At 41.9% G+C, this 21,890-nt stretch overlaps 1 long non-coding RNA gene across 1 annotated transcript; it reads right to left on the bottom strand.

Moving 5' to 3' along the window:
* Positions 1-1,866: 1,866 nt before the first annotated feature.
* LOC144798890 (uncharacterized) lies at positions 1,867-18,536 on the bottom strand. The gene is made up of 3 exons (XR_013603689.1): positions 18,402-18,536; positions 2,769-2,909; positions 1,867-2,550 (listed from the first exon to the last, which is right to left on the bottom strand). It is a non-coding gene; the product is annotated as an uncharacterized LOC144798890 (long non-coding RNA).
* Positions 18,537-21,890: the final 3,354 nt, after the last annotated feature.

A 21,890-nucleotide genomic window follows, 5' to 3' on the forward strand; every position in this document is an offset into this window, starting at 1 on the left:
CATATTATTTCCATCAAGATTGACCTACTGCTGGTGTCTTCCCTTGCACTGGTGCACAAGTAGCCTGCCTTGTGCAGTGCACAGCCTCCAACTACGGTGCAGAGATGAGTGTGCGCTGTCTAGCATAGGATTTGTACTGGAGGCATACTCCTTAAGTACAAATTCGGACACTTAGGCGGGCTCAGGAACTTACAACACATTGATTTTGTGCTGTCCACTACAGCACGTGCTGTTATTTTGCTAAATGTACACATTTCCCCTTATTTGTGCCTGTTTCGAGTTAGTTTTTGAATCAATGCCAGTCTGGTTATCTTAGTAGATCGGGCTTTGTGTCAATACCTATGGGTGTTTGTGATAATGCGCCGGTGCCACGTGCTAGACCGGTATATAAAGTCGAGGGAGACCGGTATGATGAACACACGTACACCAACAAATATGTTTTCCAGGATAAAGTAAGCTGTTAAGTGGGGAAATATGAAGTATGAAAGCCAAATTATCTGGATTACATTTTAAATATAATTTAAAAAACAAGTTTCACATCTGTAGGGGTTAATTTGTACCATTCTCACGTGCAAAAAAGAAGTGTCAGGCAGTACTAACCTTAGAATCTGGGCACGAGAAGAGAAAGATATTTTCCACACTTCACAAAACCCACAGCCAGGTCCATAAAACCATAGTGGAGTTATAAAATAGTGCTGGGAAAAGTGCAATGGCACAAGTGGCAGAAACAGGGATCTGGAGTTCTTAATTTAAGCCGGTGTTGCAGGTGTGGCCCATCAATACTCATTTTTAGGGACCAGAAGTTATTTTCCTCATCAGACTTTGACCCAGAATAAGAGAGGGAATAGCACAGAACAATGGGAAAGAAGAAGGAAGCAATAGACAGAAAAACAGTGACAAAGAATGAAAACAAAGATGAACGAGAACCTGAAAGAGTGGAATAAAGAGGCATTGGGTGTCTGCGGTGGATGAACGAGGCATGAGGTGGAATCAAGACTAAGCAGCTTTGGGGTTCAGCACTGATCACTTTCAATAGTGCCAGCAGCAGGCTGCTGAGCAAAACTTTATGCCCAGAACTTATTCTTTTTCAAATTATCAGAGAGAAACTGGAAATTGTTACAGACCTGGTCGCATAGCTGGGCTTAAACTGCACTACTGGAAAATTGATATCTAAAAAGGACATTTTTAGCTATTGTTTGAACCTTGATGTTTCAACTTGAAATGTTGCTTATGATTAGGGTGACCAGAATGTTAAAGCAAAATACAGGGACATTTCACAAAAATAGAAGAAGGACAAACATTTTACGCCAAGCGAGCGCACAGAACGACAGAGCTCCTCAGCAGAGAATTGCAAAACAGGCAGTAAGAACATACATAAGATGCACTTTTTAAACCTAGTAGCTTGCCTGTGAATTAAAGCGCGTTCTTGGAACAACTGCTAACTATCCTCGACCTTCTACAAAAACCAGGACATTAGCTAAATTCTCGAAATCTGCCCGGACAGCTGGTGAAAAACAGGGACCATCCTGGCAAATCTGGGACACCTGGTCACCCTACTTATGATATACCTCCTGCCACTCTGTATTTCCACTTTCTGTTACAATTTGAAACTATCCCATTCATCTGAGTTGAAATACATTAATTAATACAACTGAAATATCATTATGATTAAAGCAAGCACTGTTTTTTTGTTTTTACCAATGAGAGCTACCTTCAACATCTTCTTTGGTTTGCACTCAAGGAGACAAGTGGATAACAGTATCATTCAAGCACATGTTAGTACTGCATGTGTCATTTCTAACCCTGGCCATATACGTATTCACCATTCTTGAAATCAGCATACTATACAACAATACGTCTGTGCTAATATATACTTTATTTGGAGTTTGCAATAGTTCATAACCCACACGGGCGAGTCTTTGCGGAGTTCTGTGCAAAAGAGTTCATAGTCCCATGGATGACTCTTGTGAAACGAACAAGTACTATATAGATGATAATTCCTTTTGACAATTTCTTTAGAAACAAACAACTGCTATAGAATTTGTAATAAATATGGCTAATTCTTTACAAACACATTTTATATCGTTTGTAATCCATATGGAAAGAAACAAGTGGTAGTCTAATCTTTGCAAGATATTTCTCTCTTTCACATATGTCTTTGTCAACTTCACAGAAGAACAGGATTCTAACAAGAAGTTTTGGCTGCAGCAACTGCGTATTATTATCCCTAACGCAAGGTTGATATGGCCCGACGGCTTTTACTCAGAGCTTCAAGATGGCCGCCACTTTTACTATGTGTCATGAGATTCCTGTGGCCTCATTGACATGTAGTCTTTCTTATCTTTATTCAAGCGTTTAATTAATTGCACCCTTCTATGATAAGAGGCTTCAGACCAGGCAGAGCCAGACCTTGTGCAACCTTTCACCATTCTCCGCTGCAAATACATGCACTCTTGTGAGCCTCAGAGTAGTGTGTTGTGCTGAACCAGCAAGCAGTAGTAGACGCCTCCTATGCTGCATCCCGATATGGATTCTATTTGATAAACAAACCTTTTATCAGAAAAAAAGATATCAAAACCAATAAATTAAATTAAATCAATTTGTCTGAAAAAAACAATTTATCCTTTTCAAATACGCAATAGATAATTAATTAGCTATAAATGCAAGGGTTCTCCTATCACATAGATTTATAACGCATTAAAGACATGATCAGTAATGAAATCCCTCCCTGAGAAATTACTGATTAGATGAAATATCATAAAACTCACTGATTTCAATGGTTGAATGGGCAGTCAGTCTTCTTTCATCTGAGGTTGATACAATAAGGTCCATTGAGTAGAGAAATGTTACTTCCATTTAAAATCCAAGCAGTGGCCAAGAATTCTCAATTGTGTGACGAAGCTCCACAGCTATAACAAAATGCACAGCTTCAATAGTGAATCACAGTAAGTGTGTTTCTCATTGCCTCAGTAGTGCATAGGGCACTTCTAAGTCAAAGCTAAGAAGCAGATGGAAGAGTATACTGGTACAAGGCCTGCAGAGCAGTGTAGGTGTCTGGTGGCCATCGCATTGACCTGGGGGTACCTAGAAAGACTTAGAGGTAAATACAGGGATCTAGAGTAAATATAGGAGGAGACCTGTGGCAAATACAGGCTGAAACTAGTAGACCTTTATTTTTAATGGGGATACTGAGGTACATTAAAACCCTCAAGTAGATCCCATGACTGTTTTTAACCCTTGTCCTAGGGCCCTGCCATTATAACTCTCATGAGGGTTATACCTGGAGACAATTTTTAACACATAACTGCACTTCACTTAGCACTTCACTTTTCTTACACAAACAACCTGCTCCGCTGTAACTCAGGCGTTGAAGCACAGCTGGATTGCGCTAGGTAATCCAGCTGGGCCCCGATGATGAAGCATGCCACCTACCAGGTAGGTGAGTGAGGGGTTTCCTAAAAACTATTAGGATGTGTTTGCGCTCTTCTCTTAAAAGGTTTTTGTCAGAAAGATAAAAACGAAAACCAGAAGAAGGACTTGTCCAATTTTGTTTATAAATACATTCTCTAGGGAAGAGGACAAGTCATTTGTTTCCTTACACTCTATTTGTTTCTATATATACAAATATGACTCAAACATGTCACCTCACATTCGTGTCCTAATGGTTTTGTCCATGTTGGTTGTAACCTAGCCATCTAACTGCATGTTTGTGTAAGTCTTAATAATACATGTATATGCTATGTCCTATTGGTACTCCATAGTTCAGCACTTTCTCTCGAGCAACCTGTCTTTGTGTCTAAGGCCACCTACTATAGGAGTACCTGTCCTTGGCATGTGGGTCCGTGGAGTGAGGAGGGGTCAGCTCATGCTTCACTCCTGCATTGATGTACAGGATATTCGAACAACACTTCTTGTTCAAAAAGTGTACCCGGAAACTTACTGCTACTTTCCTTCCTTCTTCCAACAGAACGAAACATAGCAGGTCATCTTAGCTATCTTTCAGCTGCTACCTATCCAAGCACACATGCAAAACTAAAATGACTAGTTACCCTGCTTTTTAGGCCTGGCACTTGCACCATTCTTGCACCGCAAAGGAAGTTACATGAAAAGACACATAGGAGCCTCGCCGCACACGCCAGCAGACATAGACTTTTCTTGCAGCTGCAGAATCAGACATAGAAGTCTTCATGGAAAATTGAACATTTTCCTAATGCACATTCCACTAGGAATAAGTGATGAAATGTGTGGGGTGGGTAGTGGTCAGAATTGAAGCAAACCTGTAGGAACCAGCTTGTGAACGTGACCATTCAAGTTCCCCATTACTGAGTGCAAAACTCAGAATACTAGAGTGGAGTGGAGTGGAGTGGTGTGTACCCCTGAAGTTCTGCGCCTCACAGTATTGGTGCAGAGTTACACATGATGGTTTCCCACATCACTTATATTCAAGGCCATCGGTCCACATTAAAGGCTTCATTGCAATGCTAGTGCGGACGGAAACAGTTGTGCTTTTAAAATAAACCTTCATTTTCAATCTCACTCACCTTTTGGCAAGGAAAACAAATTTTATCAGCTAGTCAAATTATCTTTAATCAGTTTATAAAAACCAAAAAAGATACAAGCGTACAATAAAAACATTTCATGACAGACATTTAGATACAAGGTAGCACAGTTAATCAAGAAATGAATAAAAACGGATAGTTGGCAATTGCATATATATTATTTTGGTGTTGGCCTTCTTCAATATTTGGAGATGGCTTCCACAGAAATATTGTTTAACCCATTAATATGAATATATAAGAAAGGGACCCCCTGAAACTAGTAGCAAGTTCCTAGGTCAGGGCACAATATTTATAAAAATAACAATTCCCAGGCAACTGTGGGGTCCTGTAAGGATATCAGGTACACTGACACAACAATGATGAAGGCACACAAAAAATATAAACTAATGCAGTGTACGTGAAAGATAAACTAAAAAACAATAGAAAATAGATCTTATTGATGTATTAATATGAAACATGAATTTATTAAAAAACATATAGCACACAAGTTATATGACAGATAATTTAAAAGATTTCAGCATATAATAATTTACCCACTTGGTTGCTTTTATGAATGTATTTGTCTTTATTCATGTATGTAAATTGTTTTTAAACATGATGTATTGTATATGCTGAAATCTTTTGAATTATCTGTCATATAACTTGTGTGCTATATGTTTTTTAATAAATTCATGTTTCATATTAATAAATCAATAAGATCTATTTTCTATTGTTTTTTAGTTCATCTTTCCCGTACACTGCATTAGTTTATATTTTTTGTGTGCATTAATCCATTAATATCAAAGAACAAAAATAGGATGCCAGTGCTGATATGAATAATTTAAACAGACAATGTGCTAACCAGAACCTGAACAGAAAATTCAAGAACGGGAATTGCTACTTAATAGCTTTTTATTTCAATATTTTAGGAAAAGTAGATTTCTGTTTTTTCAAATGATCAAAAAAAGCCTATTCACAAAGAAAGGACAAGTACAATTAGAAAAAACTAAATATTTGTCTTCAAACATTCGCTATTACACCCATATCACAGGCATTCAACAAACTTTCACACCATTCAGGAAAAGGACTATAGAAACATATATTATGATCTTAAAAAATATATATACATTTGCAAATTTACTTCACAAAAGAACAAAAAGCCACATCCTGCGGACACAGTGCTACAATAGTAAACAAAACGACTTTTTTCAAATGTACATTCGTCCCAAATGATTTTTAAAAAAAAACTTTCAGAGATTCTTCGTAATGTACAGACGGGATGGAAAAATTAATTAGATGACCAAGCCGTTTTCGCAGGTATGGTGTGGCAAGGAGCCTACGCGTTTCGAATCCCAATTGTTTTCATAGGATTCTCCTCAGGGCCTCGAGTAGTATCAATAGGTGAAATACGCCAAGATGGTGGAGGAGGATCGTGAATTGGAAGCAGGGAAACCGTTTCTTTGTCGGCTGTAGTGTTATTTGCAATATTCGAGTTCAGGACCAGGACGGCGTGATGGATGCGGTCAAGATGCAGCTATCTAAAGTCGGATTCCGGCCGCTACTAGCAGTCAGTCAAGTAAGAAGACGTGAATCCGCTCGCGTTTCAGTCAGCACTACCTCTGGGGACATGCGCATGTCCCCAGAGGTAGTGCGGATTCACGTCTTCTTACTTGATACCAAATGATCGCCACAGTGCCGCCAACAGTCTAAATTGAGCCAGTAAGCCGGAAATCTATATATATTATGGACTCCAAAGGGTGGCGCAAGTCCGGCTTTTAATTCAACCCGCCGTGATACAAACGGAGCAAAAAGCGCCGGCGGTCTGGTTCCCGCCTGACTGCTAGTAGCGGCCGGAATCCGACTTTAGATAGCTGCATCTTGACCGCATCCATCACGCCGTCCTGGTCCTGAACTCGAATATTGCAAATAACACTACAGCCGACAAAGAAACGGTTTCCCTGCTTCCAATTCACGATCCTCCTCCACCATCTTGGCGTATTTCACCTATTGATACTACTCGAGGCCCTGAAGAGAATCCTATGAAAACAATTGGGATTCGAAACGCGTAGGCTCCTTGCCACACTATACCTGCGAAAACGGCTTGGTAATCTAATTAATTTTTCCATCCCGTCTGTACATTACGAAGAATCTCTGAAAGTTTTTTTTAAAAAATCATTTGTGACGAATGTACATTTGAAAAAAGTCGTTTCGTTTACTATTGTAGCACTGTGTCCGCAGGATGTGGCTTTTTGTTCTTTTGTGAAGTAAATTTGCAAATGTATATATATTTTTTAAGATCATAATATATGTTTCTATAGTCCTTTTCCTGAATGGTGTGAAAGTTTGTTGAATGCCTGTGATATGGGTGTAATAGCGAATGTTTGAAGACAAATATTTAGTTTTTTCTAATTGTACTTGTCCTTTCTTTGTGAATAGGCTTTTTTTGATCATTTGAAAAAACAGAAATCTACTTTTCCTAAAATATTGAAATAAAAAGCTATTAAGTAGCAATGCCCGTTCTTGAATTTTCTGTTCAGGTTCTGGTTAGCACATTGTCTGTTTAAATTATTCATATCAGCACTGGCATCCTATTTTTGTTCTTTGATAATTTGGCTCAGCCTTGCTGATTAGAGCCCACCCGTAGTTGCTTTTTAGTTAATCCATTAATATGACAGCTATTGGGGCAAAAATGTGTACTTGGAATGTTTCTGGTCTAAACAGCTGGAGTAAAAGGAATCGTGTGACAGCTGAGCTTCGTAACATTCAGCCTGATGTGGTATGTCTCCAGGAGACACACGTACCCTGGACACAAAGGGCACTTTTAGAAACCTTGGGCTACTCATTAATAGTCGCTTCACATCAATCATCTATGATTAGAGGAGTAGCAATTTTAGCTAAAGAGAATAGGGTTACAACGACACGATGCCTAGCTGACAAATGTGGAAGGTGGGCTATTGCGGAATGCTTTTTTGGGCGCGATAGGTTTACAATCTGTGTTGTATATGGATCCAATTGGGACGAAGCTTTTATTTTGGAAGAGTTAAATTTGGAATTAGCATCATGGTGTGCACCGCTTATATTTTGTGGTGATATGAATATTAATTTAACGGATCTAGATTTGCAAGGAGGTCCACGAAGGTATCAGGGCGGCACCTCGTGTCTTTAAAGCTCTTTATGATCTTATTAATGATCATGCTTTAATTGATCTTTGGAGTCACTTAAACCCGGTAATCCCTGGGTTCACCTATTATTCGTATCCCCACAAGAAATTTGCTCGTTTGGATTATTTTTTTTGTCTCCTTCTTTGAAAGATGAGGCTACAATCCAAATCTTACTGAGGATCACTTCTGACCATTCTCCAATTTTAATGACATTAAAGGTTGAAATTCAATGCCCACCTATAAGGCCGTTCTCATTTGATCGTAAACTATGTGCAAATGAGTGCTTTAAGGAACAGCTGTCCCGATGGATTAGTGAATTTTTTATTATTAATAGAAACTCGACTCACTGTTCCATTGTTTGGGATTCATTTAAAGCAAGTTTTAGGGGGAAAGTGTTACGTTTTCTCTATGGGCAAAATCGAATGAAAAAGGCTGAAATGCGCGAGTTATATGTTAAGCTTAAGGAGGCTGAGGAAAAATTAATTCAAGGTGTCAGATTAGGGGCATATTGAGGAGTGTGAAGAATCTACCGAACAGACGAGGGCTAAAATTCAAGGGATCAGGAATACCGAAAACGCACGTAAATATTTAGTTAATAAAAAACAAATGCATGAGTATGGGGAATCGGTGGGCCGCTGTCTGGCATGGAAGCTACGTAGGAAAGAAGCGATGGGCAGGATTAAAGTCTTGAAAGATAGAGATGGGGTATCGTGTCAAGAACCTAAAGGGATTTTATCAATTTTTCATAGATTTTATTCTGATTTATATACTGGACAAGCGCAAGATCATAGTTATTTTTTTAATTTAACTGAAGGGATTCTGAAACATCTAGATCCCAATGATATATCACTACTGGAAGAGCCTATCTCTATGGAAGAGCTAGAGATAGCGGTTAAAGGTCTAGCTTCAGGAAAAGCTGCTGGGCCAGACTGATTGCCCGGGGAGATTTACAAGCTCTTTTTTGGTGTGATTAAAATCGATATGCTAGATACTTTTAGGGCTGCACAAGCGGGACGGGCACGGAAGTCATGGGCAGAAGCTACCATAGTAGTATTTAATAAAAAAGGTAAAGATCCTGAGTTAGTAGGCTCATATAGGCCAATATCATTATTGAATTGTGACAGTAAAATCTACTCAAAAATATTGGCCACTCGTCTTTCTAGAGTTATTACTTCATTAGTCTCGCGAACGCAACATGGTTTTTATATCAGGTCGTAGTACCACCTCGCACATCAATAAGGTATTGACATTATTTGACATCGCACAAGTTGAGAAACGTGATCTGGGTCTAATTTTATTGGACGCGGAGAAAGCGTTTGACCGCGTGGAATGGGCATACCTTTGGGAATTAATGCGACTTTCAGGTTTCGGTCAACGCTTCCTCACAGCCATACAGGTGTTATACACTTCACCAGTGGCTAAAATTTCTATGATGGGACTAATATCTGAAACAGTCAACATTACCAGGGGCACCAGACAAGGGTGCCCCTGTTCACCATTATTATTTGCACTTTATATTAATCCGTTTATTGAGTTACTGGCCAATAATGCTCTGATCAAATCATTCTTAGTACATAACATCCCATATTCAGTATTCGCTTATGCGGATGATGTTGCGATAGCTTCTTCAGATCCCCATTTGGCACTGAGATAGAACGACTGGCTATAGTCTTTGGTCAAGCTTCAGGAAATAAATTAAATGCCACTAAAACACAAATATTAATTTCAGAGACTGTCATAATGAATAATGTCCGAGTGGAAAAGGAAGTGACATATTTAGGTATAAAAATTCGATCATCTACACAGGAAATATTGGATGCTAATTGGGGCTTATTGGTGGGAAATATTCGGAATTCATTAGACAAATGGTCACGATTACACCTCACACTCATCGGTAGGGTGAATGTAATCAAGATGAATGTTTTAGCTAAGGTGTATTTATTTAGAGCAGTTCCTTTAGAATTTACCACATTCCAGCTCCAACAATTACAGTCTATCTGTTCAAAATTTATCTGGGCCCCGGGAAACCAAGAAGGGCCATGCGATTCCTAACTTTACCGATTGAACGGGGGGGATTAGCTATGCCTGATTTTGTTCTTTATTTTTACACATGCTTTTTGCTAAGAATGCGGATAATGTTGACCGGAGAAGATATACTTAATGAGGCAGAGGCTCCTTCAATTCATCAAATGCTGTTAGGATCAGAGGCGAGACAATCTTTATTTAAAGAAGTAGATGGAAGCTACTTTAAACGGACCAGGTTTAAGGTTCTAATATCAGCATTTAATGTTTGAAAAAAGGTCAAAAAATTGTGTCAAGGATGGAAAATATCTTGGTATACCCCAACTAATGCTACTAAACTCTTACCTCCTATTTTTTGGGATGTGGTGGCTGTAAGGTGGCGTGTACAATGGATTGTGCAATTGGGGGATTTTATGGGAATAGATGGTGTATTAATGTCTTATGCTGATTTGTCCCGATCGTTTAATTTGCCGAAACAACAATTCTTTAAATATTTGCAATTTCGCGATTTTATGATGCGACAAAGGATCGTATTTACCTCTAACTTAGCTATAAACGCCACACAACGACAGGAAAAAATTGGGGAGGTGTACCAGCTTTTGCTGGCATATAGAAAAGATGATTTATAGAAAAAAGCTGATAAATGGTCTGAAGTTCTGGGGTTTGAGAATGTATCGTTAGATTATGTTATCACATTATCAAAGGAATCGCTACTATATGCCAATTTGCGTGTGCAATGTTATAAAACTTTTTTAATTTATATTATACCCCGGCATATATGGCCAAGTGGAAAACTGGACATGATGGTAAATGTTTCCGATGTAGTGCTGATGATGCGGATATGCTACATTTTTTCTTCAGCTGTGGGCATTTGAGAATTTTCATAGTCAATCTTGAAAAATTCCTAAGTAACACTATTGGTAAACCGATTATTATAACTTCTGCAATTATGTTGTTGGGGTCAGATGTGCAATTTAGGAGGGGTGGCCCTTGCTTTAAACATCGACATTTAATATTTATTGCTTTCACAGAAGCAAGGTTATGTATTGCGGATGGTTGGTTACAATCGGAACCTCTTTCCTTTTTTCAATGGAGGAATAGAATGTATACTTTATTTAATCTTGAGTTTAGCCTATATGCGGTTAAAGGGGTGAGGAAACGCAAGATTGGCCTGGATATATGGGGGCCTTTTGCTGATTATATGGATGCACATGTTTGAAGTAAGAATTTATTGGATATATGTATTTCTGCTCTGATTATACTGTGGAACAAAAAAAAGTTTTAAAAAAAATAGATACAAGGTAGCAGCAAGAAGTAAACAACCTCAGAAGCAGAATTAATCTCGGCATGAAAAAAAACACAAAAATGGTTAAAAATTCAGTATTTAAAAAAAAAACAATAAGATCTGTGAGAAGAAAAAGGAAACAAATACTGGTGGAACAAAAACCTAAAAAAAATCTTCAATATAATCCTACATGCATACAATATACGCTGAGTGCCAATCACCCTCTTCTTTTTCTGAGCCTTACAACTGACATTAAAAATCTGGCAACATTAAAACAAACAAATTCATTAGATAACATTGGTAAAAAGATAAAAGCGGGTCTGGCCTGAATGAACTGCTTCCCTTTTCAGTATAGCAAAAATAAATTGTATTCGAGGGATACAACAAAGATCACAAAACAGGACAAAATGAAAGGTATCCTGATCAGTGAAATTATCACAGATACATGAGCCTAGATTATCGACTTTAATCCAACCGACAAGGTCCGCTAAGAACCAATGCAATTGGTTCAACCTAAAGCGGGTTTACATAAAGTGATACAAAGGGTTAATGACAGAAGTAAGGTAAGGTAAGGTTCAGCATGCCCAAAGGTGGAAATTATAACATGTGTACGAACAGGAGGTTTTTCTAATTCTGTGCACTCCCTCTAGCCTGAACTCCGGCACAAACATTTATTTTCACCCACGATAAATCCCCTGCACTGATGTTCTCATGATAAAAGTACAAATCAGGGCCGCACAACTCCTGGCAAATACAGCTAACATAATTCAGCCATGGAACAAATTTGGCCAGTAGCATACAATCCCTCAAAATAATCCTGTTAAGCTTCAAATAAGGAGTAGACCATATTGAAATATATCTTAACAAAGGCTGTATTGCCAGAAATCCGAGATGTAACCCAGCCATTTGTTCTTCATGTATCACAAAAGAAGATGTGGATTGGGGCACTGCCAGGAGAAGTCTAAAAAATGTATTCTCAATGATTTGCAGGTCATGGTTTTTTTATGGCCCGAAATATCGCTCCATTATGAGGCTAAAGAGATGCATTTAGATGGATATATTTGAATGAGAGCCTTAATTGGTTTTACCCCTAAACGACTTGCAAAATCAAACACAGAGGACACTGACTTGAGAAAAACATTTCTTTTAGTTTTTAAAAGTGGTGAGCCCTTCTCATCAAAAAGAACCCCTAAATAAGGGAAAGTACTAACTGTGGTGATTTCAGCCTCTGACAGGTTATAAGCTCTCCGCCCCTTGGCTCCCCTCTCACCACCAATATATGTGACTTTGTAAGATTAGTATATAAATCCAGCCCATCCATAAAAGTACCAAAGGCATTTAGCATCCTTTGAATGGCTGACCGCGGTAGGACTCCGTCATTGGCGTACAAAAGAGCCGGAATGTTGCAAACACCTGCATGAGGGATATCTGCGCTGGCTGCGTGAAGAGTCCCCTCCAGCTCATTTATATAAAGGGTAAATAGTACAGGGGCCAGGATGCAGCCCTGCCTCACTCCACGCTGAACTTTAAAGGGGACTGTGGTATTTCCATATTTATAATATCCAATACTAGCCTCCAAGCCAGAGTGCAAGTTAAATAAAAAATTTACTATCTGTTTATCTGGGCCGTTATTTGACAAAATTGACCAAAGTTTATTCCTATTAACCATATCAAAGGCTGAAGATAGATCCATAAATGCCATATATAAACAACCCGTTTGGTAATAGTATATTTATAAATGACCATCTGTAAATTTAGGCATTGATCCAGGGTACTTTTGCCTGCTCTAAAGCCATATTTCAGGTCACTCAGAACCTGATTTTCCTCCAGCCATACACACAACCTTGAAAGAACGACTCGTCCCATAATCTTAGTTGTCAAGTCTATTAAAGAAATAGGTTGAAACAACGTGGATCATATATCGTTCCTTTCTTAAATATCGACACAATTATTGACTTGGCCCATGATTGTGGGATACCATCTGTTACAGCGGCATTCAGCACTTTGGACAAAACTTTCACCCATTTATCTGAGTCAGTTAAAAACAATCTGCTGGAACCTCATCCGGGCCATGTTGGACATACCCTCAATGGCTGCCTTGACTTCTACCTGGAAGACCAAATTACATGGACCTGCTGGCAGCTACCAGTCATGTCCCGACTCATTAGCCATATTGAGCCCATAAATTTCCTTATAGTGCGTGAACCATTCTTCAGGCGAGATATGGCACGTCATACTGTCATTGCTGTCATTGGCAACCCCGACAAAATAGGGGTGATTAACAATTGCTCAGAAGCGGGCGCTGTTGTTCAGGACATCAACCTGAAGGAGTTGCTCCCATGCATCCTGCTGAATAGTCTATTTCCTTATACCCACCACAGATTTATACTTTTTCCTGCACAATGCCACCACCTTAGTGTTGTGGGGATCCTTTTTCAGGGCAATATGCAGGTTATGGGGAGCTTGGGAACCAGCATGATCAACCATCTGAAGACAGCTACTGAGACCACAGGTTTCTTTTTACCCAAAGAGAAATACCACCTAATAAACTCACTGTAGAGGAATCTCCCAAAGAAATAGAAATATTAAGCCCACAGGTTGAATTTAGGTTAGAGTTAATGTTACGGGTGAACCACCAGGGGCCCTTTCAATCGCCAGCTATCGGCCCAAGATACCTCCCTGCCTTGCCCTTATCAAGTCTCATGTTCTTTATCAAATCACAATTAAAAGCCAGATACAAAGGGTTGTGGTCACTAAATTGGCTTCACACCTCACGATACTGTATAACAAAATTGACTTAGTTGGGAGAAAGTAAAATAAAGTCAACAGTAGAATTATAAACTCTACCAATGGATGAGGACACAACCCTATCCGTGCTCGTCCCGGTCCCAGTGTAATTTAAAAGATGCAAATTGTTATCAGCCATGATATCACCCAGAAGCTTCCCAGGACCTATATGTTCGAAATGGGGGTTCCCTTCAGGGTTCAGCTTCTCCCCCTTAAACAAACCCCCATGCATAGATGAATATTAAAATTGTCCAAAACAATCACCCCGGGCGGGACACATTGCTTTTCCAAAAAGTCAACCAAAAACAAATTCTGTGCCCTCAAATGTTTATTCTGGGTATACCGAGAGTGAGAATTATAAAAGTTTATACCTAGGAATTTTAAAGTAAGTGTATTTATTTATTTTATTTATAACGTTTTATATAGAAATGTCAAGGTAACTGCAAGAGGAAACTGAGATCATGTGGAAACTTGGGCCATATTTCATGGGATGTCCGAGGAGATCAGAGTATTAAGACCACCCCCTGGCTCTACCTTTAGATGAGGGTATAGCCTGCAAAAACAAAGCAGCAGTACCCGTCTAAGTAAAAGGTCATGTCCGTGCCCCAAGTCTCTTGCAGTCCTAGAATATGAAAATCCTTTAAAAAACTCAACCATTTCGCACCCGATTATTTGTTAGCTAGACATGCCACTTTCCAACTAACAATGCTAAAATGAGAATCCTTACAGGGGATGCAGATGGAGAGTAACCCAGATACAACACTCTCACCCAGATCCTGTGAAGGGACAACCAAAGCAGAAGTTCATACTTTCAAGGGAACTTACTGGGCTGAATCTATTCAGCAGCGGAATAGGTTCACCCCCCAGTTTACCGGCCTCTTGTCGGATCAAGGGGTTTCCAGAGGCCCTGCCTAATGCCCCAGAAGGATAGAAAAAGCCCAGTGGAATGCCTTGATTGCCAGACAGTGTAGACATGCATTGAGCAGTTAAATTGAGGAACTACTTAGCCCAATGGGGTTGGTCAAAATTGATGATTACGCAGTCACCTTTCCAGATATTTTCCCTTGGGCCCACCCAGTCACATCTTCTAACTATGATAATGTGCCTAGAAAAGTGTTGCCCTAGACTTTGTTGAGCATTACACCAATGGATGACTTTGTTATACAAATCAGGCACAGATTCCCTTGTGCCGTCTTTTAAAGGAGGCACCCTAGTCATGATTGCAAATAGTGGAGTTGATTCCGATGGCAGATGTCGCCTGCAGCTAGGGATCATAGACCTATCGGGGGGATATAGGAACTTGAGGTCTCAGCAGAGTGGCACTGCCCTTAGTATTGTTATTACTAATTCTGGCACTAGCTAGGGATGTAAATCCTTGAGTAGGGTGGTTGGACTGCCGTAATGGCATGATTGAACTCTCTATGGAAAGACATTACATTGAGAGGGCATGGGCCTCTATGACCCCCTTTGGGCATGCATTATGGAAGGGGCTGATATGACTTTCAGAAGAAATAATTCCTAGTTTTGACTCAATTAGAGATATTTTATTGGATCAAGAGATTACAGCATCTTTCACGACCTATTCTACTTTTCCCATAAAATTGGACAACAAAAATTCCACATTAGATTATATCCCCTCTAACTGGTCAATAAATGTTCCATATTGGTCTGAGGCCAACTATCTTTACATAGCGTAGCCGTGAACATCAAATTCCTCTTTACCCTGCCATGGTCTTTGTTCGATCCCATGTCCCTTTTTAGGTCTCGCCTGAACCAGTGCATGCCCTGGTCTGGCGAGACATTTAGTGAGTGGGGGCTTTAGAAACGCGACCACAAGCTTTTGCTTGTGACCTAAGGCTTGCTGTTACGCGCGCAGCCATCTGGCTTTCCTCTCGCTTGCTCCACTTTCACTTTCACGGCCGCCAATGTTTGTTCTCTTTTCTCTGTGGTTGTTATTGCTGTAACTGCTTCAACAACACCCTCCCCATCCCCTGCTTTTTGCGAGTTTGCAAATCGAGGATATCCTGTTTGCTCTCGCTTGCTCCATTTTCACTTTCGCGGCCGTAAATGCTTGTTCTCTTTTCTCTGTGGTTGTTATTGCTGTAACTGCTACAACAACACTCTCCCCCGCTTTTTGCGAGTTTGCGAATCGAAGATATCCTGTTTGTGATTTTAAACAAGGCCACAGCTAAATAAAAATAATCAACCCATATGTGGAAATATGTTTAATATATAAAACACCTTTGTGGTGGGCGGCGGGAGTCAATTTCTATAGTTTGTAGTAGAAGGCATTCTCCTGCTCTGCATCATCCTATTTGTCTGTCCCTCCATCCCCGAGGAGTCCCGGGCCGGAATGGGCACTGATTAACACAGCAGGAACTATCACTGTGCTGCAAGAGAACAAGACACTACCACCTCCCCCCAATCCTTCTGTGCTACAAATTGTGTAAAGTCTTTTCCAGTGGCCTGAGCAGGGCTTATCCCATGTGTGCGCCAACCATATGTGAGCTCCTGAGCTGTGATAAGATCCATCCATGCAGACCTCGTCTCGCTGGCCACACTGTCACGCGCTGCTCGTGCGCTTGCTTGTTGTGACTCGAGAGCCAGGGCTTGAAGTGGGCCGGGTCTCAGATCCAGTTGTAAATAAAAACGGACTTTGAAACGGGTCCTTTATGGGCAACATATTTACGTCCTTATTTTACAGTCAAAAAGTGTCAAACACGAATCTATTTTTGAACAAAAGTGCGAAAAACGTTAAGGTAATCCATGTCGTTTCTATTTATATTTCACATGCTTAGCACTTAATTTATAAAACAATAAGTGCAGGGGTCCAGAGTTTGAATCCTGCACTGCAAATGTTGTGAGTGGATCAACAAGGTTTTCAGAATACTTGTTCTTCCAATCCTTGGCCTATCTCTATAGCACTCAGAGCAATGGTCATGTTCCAATTGCAGTTGTTTGGGTATGGTGGCACACTGGGTGAAGTCTAGTTTACAGGTTTAGGCAACGCCGTTATGTATATAGTCCCCCCCACACACATACACTTTTTTCATCCCGCTTAAAGCCCTGTCGAGAGCCACAAATTCCTCAGATCTTTTCAGACGGCTCAACTGCCTCTCCAAAACTCTGCAGCACATTACACTGTAAGCAGAGAGTGAACTAGGGATGAATACAGATCCGTAAATATAACTGTTTATCAGTATAAATGAGAGGTGTTTATAACTATGGTTTGAATCGACTTTTGCTCTATAGGTTAGTGACTCTCTGTACCACACAATTACTTTCTCAAGTACCAGATTAGGAGCTCTCACAGATAGGTTTATATTCCACGACATCTGTAAATAAACACAAATCTCTGCAGCTCCCTCAGAAAGAAACATGTGTAAAATTGCCTTTTGCAAAGTGCCAGCCCCCCCTGACAATGCAGGTGAGACCAAACCCTATGAACAGACTCTGAGCCACTTTAATGACTGACATAGACTATTAATGGCTGCTCCTGGCATGCCCCAAGCATTGCAGGACAGAAGTATTCTCCCAATTTTCTCATCAGGCCACCTAACGTCTATGATGTCCCACTTCTTCTTCCAACGTGCATTTATTGACAAACCTACAATCCCTGCTGAATTTTATTTTGACAACTAGCTAATGGGATGCATGCTGGCCACAGTTTGGGTAGTTGGTATGCTACTGAAGTATATGTCTGACACACAATTTAAACTAAGGTACTACCTGAAGATGACTTGTTTACTGTCTATCATTAGAAGGCACACAGGAAGTAGCACTTGGAACTGGCCAGTTCCCGGATGACAGCACTTTGCAAACAAGCATTGGCATAGCCAATAGGTCTCACCTTTAGGGCCTTATAAGTATTTAATTATGCAGCACAATATCCTTCCTGCAACAACTTCAACTGTTGCATGGCTAATCACTTATAAGGTCCAAAAGGCGAGACCTATTGGCTATGCCAATGCTTGTTTCTTTTTCTTTGCTAGCTGAATGGAGTCGGATGGAGATAAGGTAGGTTCATGGTGTACCTCAGCTATTACGGTCTTCTTTTGGGCATCAATTCAATTCAAATTAGTCTTTATTTCGACTTTTGAGTCACAAAAGACACAAAATTTAAAAAATACATTTCATTACATTAATATTTACAAGGAAGTACATCTTTAGGATCTACAGATTATAATTTCCACAAACAAGGTATTACATCTTGACCAATAAAAACATAAATAATGTGTTTGGATAAAAAACAAAATTCGTTTGGGCATCAGTGGGGGACAGAACTTTCTGAGTAGGCCCAATCTCGCTGGTACAAATACAGTACAAGATGTAAGTAAGGTGGGTGTGTTTCCAATCGGGCCAAGTTCTTTCTCAGTGGACAAAATCTCATTGTTAAGGGCACCCACTGTCGATGTCAAATAGGAGATTATAGAGGGGCAGTCTTTTGCTCCTCGTGAGCACCCAACCCCTGTGGAACAGAGAGTTTTCTTTTTCCCATGGCTTATTAAGCGAACCTGGGGTCATACGGACACTCCCCTATGACAACCCACCGCAACAGATCGAGGTAAAGTACACTAGATCTCCAATCTAAAGGGTAAACAATGTTACCTCAAAACAACAGAAGAGAATGGCGGGGCCGGCATTGGACACGCCGAAAGTATTGTGGTCGTGCTGGCCCCTGACGACCACAGAGAAGAGCCTGTCGCGCACAGTGGTGATGCGACAGGCGCGCCTCGGCTGCCATTGTTCGTAAGTCCTGGTCATGACCCGGAAGTGATTAGAATCAATTCCGGGTCTCGCGTTGGGCTAACGCCAGGCCTGTTATAATCGGCCTGGCTGATATGGGGCATAAAAAGCTGGGGAGCGTAGGAGTCGGCCTATTTGCTCCCCGCTCCCCCAGCCTGCTGCATCAGCCTCGCTAGGAGGCTTTAATCTGATTTCTGTTTTATTTTTCAGGTTTCTCGTTCCGGAGCTGCGGTGGCGCCGGAGAAGTCGTGGAGGAGTGGCATCATTTTGGGACACCAACGAGCTGTCGCTTTCTTTTTTCAGGCTGTGTAGCGGCGGGAGCATTGAGGTGCTAGCAGAAGCGGCAGTGCGAGGGTTAACGACCGCAGGAGAAGTTTTGCATCGAAAGGACTGGATACACGGAGCGTGCTGCAGCGTCATCCGGGCAGTGCCAGCTTAGATCAACTGAGGCTCCGATCGCGAGAGGGGTATTTTTTGGTTGCTACTGGGACTGGCTGAATACTGCAAGCAGGAGTTAAGGTACAGCGTGTGGGGCGGAGCGGGTCGCAGACGCATCCGGGTGAGTGCTGGCTAAGATCAGCTGAGCAGCACGCTCAGGGCCGGCACAAGCATTTGGTGCGGGCGGCGTCTTTGCACTACATCTGTCTTCAAAAACAAAAAGAATAAGCGTGGAACGGGCGCGCTCGTTTATTAATCAGGGCGCATTTTGAATCACTGTTGGCGTGCTCAGTGGCGGCGAATGCGTGTTTGATTTAATCAGGAGGGCGCATTTTGAATCACTGTTGGCGCGCTCAGTGGCGGCGCCTTTTACATCTGTCTTCAGTAAATGGAAGAGGCACAGAGCAGGCGCTCCTGTTAGTTAAGCAGGAGGGCGCATTTTGAATCACTATAGTTGGAGCTAAGCATGGGGCATTTCTACTGCACTTGCGCAGAGCGGGGTCACATTTTTTGGTGCCGCTCTGTGTGGACTTTGTGATAATTCTAGGAATTTATTGCATTTGTCAGACTGGGAGTCATGCCTTTTTGGTGCTGACCGGTGGGGGCTTCACTTGATCTGTTTTCTCCTACCTGACTATAGATTGCAAGCACAAGAGTCTTAACAACGGGGACAAGACCACGAAGAGGCCCATCTCGTTTGGGATAGCCGGTGCAGCACACAGGAGTGACCTAAGGGGACACACAGGCCTGCACTTCACTGCTTCTGGGAGCCATGCGGGCTAGAGAATACTCACCTGACCCACTGGGTTAGCTGGTGTGGCGTGGCTCTGGTTGCGTGGGTGCTTACAGCCAGTCGTGTACCTCCAGCATTTTAAGGTAAGGGCCTGGACAGGGTACCAGGCCTGGAAGTACTGTGGGGTGTGTTTATTTAGGCTACTGACCGTGCTTAGGAGGGCAGCATTGTATACAATTTTGTAGTAGCCAACACATTCAGTAAACTCTGCAGTTTGGTAAAGCAATGGCCAGCAAGGCAAAGCGTGGCAAAAGGCGTCCTCGCATGGAGAACATGATGGAAACAATGATGTGCAAAATGGTTGCTATGGATAGGAGATGGAAGAAGGTCGATAAGTTGGGACAGAGTCTTGCTGAGCTCAGGGAGAGGGTGGAAAGACAAGATGATGTTGAGCATAGGCTTGGCGTACCATGGTGCCCCCTAAGCCTGCACACCCCCTCCCCAAGCAGGCTAGGCCCACGAAAGGGGTCTCAAAGCAGAAGAATATACAAAACGCCACTGTACCAGTCCCCCAGCCCATGGGGGAATGGGAGGGGCTTGGGCCATCAGGGGTTGTTCCTCTGGAAGGTGTTCCGTTAGGTGCCTGTCCCCGGTTGTTCCTGCGGAGGTGGTTCCAGCGGAAAGCGGTCCACAAGATCCAGTGCCTCCTATGGGTGGCCCACAATCCCCAGATGCTCTACGGACAGTAACTTGGTTCCACACGATTTAGTGTCACAGTTAGCCACGGTCCTCCCTTGGTTGGGGAAGGCTGGGATGTTGTCAGCATCAGTGGGGGCAAAAGACATAGGGGGGACCCACTGGCTGAAGCAAGACAGAGAGTAGCTCAGTTTGATGCAAAACCTGGGGATAAGGCAGGTGAGGGGCTGGCTGCACCTTCCGCTATCATCCCAGCCAGTGGGGCATCCCCACTTGAACCTAACAAAGGAGTGCCAGTGAACAGCCTTGCGGAGGAGAAGCCGGCGGAGCCAGCTGGGGCTGCTCCGGTAGGTAAGCAGTTAGCATTGCCTGTGTTAGGTGTGAGGGAATCCCGCACCGGGAGGGAACACTTGGCAAGACATGTCACACAAGAGGTGAAAGAAAAAATACAATCAGGGTGTTATGTTAGTATGTTCTCATTACTTCTTGGTGAAAATGAAAGGGAGGAAGCATGGAAAATAAAGGACTGGATACTCCCAAGAGAATGGGCAAATGAGTTACTAAAGTTCAGGATTGAGGAGAACTTGAATAATTGGATTAGAGGTTTCTCAATATTCATGGCAGTGATGGCTGAGCGTTTTCCTAATATACAGGAAGAGATGGCATGTTATCAGAGCAGGATCACTGGAGCACATGACAAATATGGAGGGATGGGTTGGAAGGACTACGATAAGGATTTTAGGAGAGCCAAGGTGCCCAACCCATCCCTCTCCTGGGACCGCATTGACACAATCGCGTGGTTAGACCAGTTTGGTGGGGGATCCCAGTACAATAACAGGGGCCAGTCTTTCCAGTCCTTTCAGCCCTTTCGGCCACCTCCATCCACAGGCCCTGCCACTAGTTCAGGTAGCGGGGGAGGACGAAAAGGGACATGTTGGGACTTTAATAGGCGCACATGCACTAGGCCTCAAGGCACCTGCAAGTTCAAACATGCTTGCTCTATCTGTGCCAACCCATCTCACCCGGAGTCCAAATGTCTCAAAAGGTCAAAAGATAAGGGAAGGAGGAAACAGGAATAAGGGAATGGCACAACACATGGCATACTCACCCATTTATGTGACGGCTCTGACACATTGGCTAAACAAAAACCCCTGTAATTCCACTGCTAGGACATTGTTAGAAGGTTTCATGTATGGGTTTAGGATTCCTGCACCTGACTACTTTGGGACACCTGAATGCAAAAATCAACTTTCTGTAAGGGCCAACCGAAGCGTGGTGGCAACAAAGATTGGAAAGGAACTTCGCTTGGGTAGGATACTCGGGCCATTTGATTGCATCCCGGTAAAATATTTTGTCTGCTGCCCTTTTGGGTTGGTCCCCAAAAAGGAAGGTGGAGAGTTCAGGTTGATACATAATCTATCAACACCTAAGGGCACCTCATTGAGTGATGCTATCAGTGATGATGCTCAGGGTATTGGGCCCGG

The sequence above is a fragment of the Lissotriton helveticus genome, chromosome 12, assembly GCF_964261635.1.
Source record: "Lissotriton helveticus chromosome 12, aLisHel1.1, whole genome shotgun sequence".
Classification (NCBI taxonomy): Eukaryota; Metazoa; Chordata; class Amphibia; order Caudata; family Salamandridae; genus Lissotriton; species Lissotriton helveticus.